Below are 675 nucleotides of genomic sequence, written 5' to 3'. Positions count from 1 at the left end.
GTATAACAATGAAAACATGGATTCTAGGAGCACAATTATAGCTGAAATATATTTAGACTTTTTCTAAGTATAAGTCAAGTATACTTAAATGTCATTTTAAGTATATTTCTGAGAAGTACATAAAGCCCATTTCTGAGAAGTACATAAAAAGTAGACTAAAAGTATACTTTCCTATTTTTAGTTTAAAAGAAGTATACTAATAGCACACTTGAATAAACTTCTTTTTTCGTAAGGGTCAGTTTTGGGGAGTAAACTAACTACAAGTAGCTATGCTACTAACAGTAACTCAGCAGTTTTCAGAACAGAATGGCATTTCCAGCAAAAAGTTTGGTATTTAAACCTTTAAAGTGCCCCTATTATGCCATTTCCAATATTGCCTTTCATGCAGTGTGCAACGTAACTGTATGTGAATGTAAACAATCTGCAAAGTTGTAAAGCTGAAAGTGCACGATAAATAAAGTTACTGTCTCCCAAAATAAAGAATCGACTCTGAACAGCTGAAACGAGTCGTTAGTAATTCGAATCCCACTTCCGTGACGGCTACACGTCACGGGGTAACACATTTGCATAATGCGCGCCTATGTTCTACGTTGGCCGGCTGCGAACAACTTGACCCCACCCACAAACACGCAATTCTACTGACGACTGCTTCTCTAATCTCAGGGAGTTCAACAT

General features: G+C 36.7%; 1 protein-coding gene across 4 annotated transcripts in view; it reads right to left on the bottom strand.

The window, feature by feature from the left end:
• Positions 1–675, bottom strand: part of LOC107728480 (rho GTPase-activating protein 33-like) — a 57602-nt gene that overhangs the window by 17252 nt on the left and 39675 nt on the right. The gene's annotated exons all lie outside the window — the stretch shown is intronic.

The sequence above is a fragment of the Sinocyclocheilus rhinocerous genome, unplaced genomic scaffold, assembly GCF_001515625.1.
Source record: "Sinocyclocheilus rhinocerous isolate Xijiao unplaced genomic scaffold, SAMN03320098_v1.1 scaffold66, whole genome shotgun sequence".
Classification (NCBI taxonomy): domain Eukaryota; kingdom Metazoa; phylum Chordata; class Actinopteri; order Cypriniformes; family Cyprinidae; genus Sinocyclocheilus; species Sinocyclocheilus rhinocerous.
The sequence above is the reverse complement of the archived record's forward strand: the minus strand, read 5'-3'. Positions and strand labels throughout refer to the sequence as shown.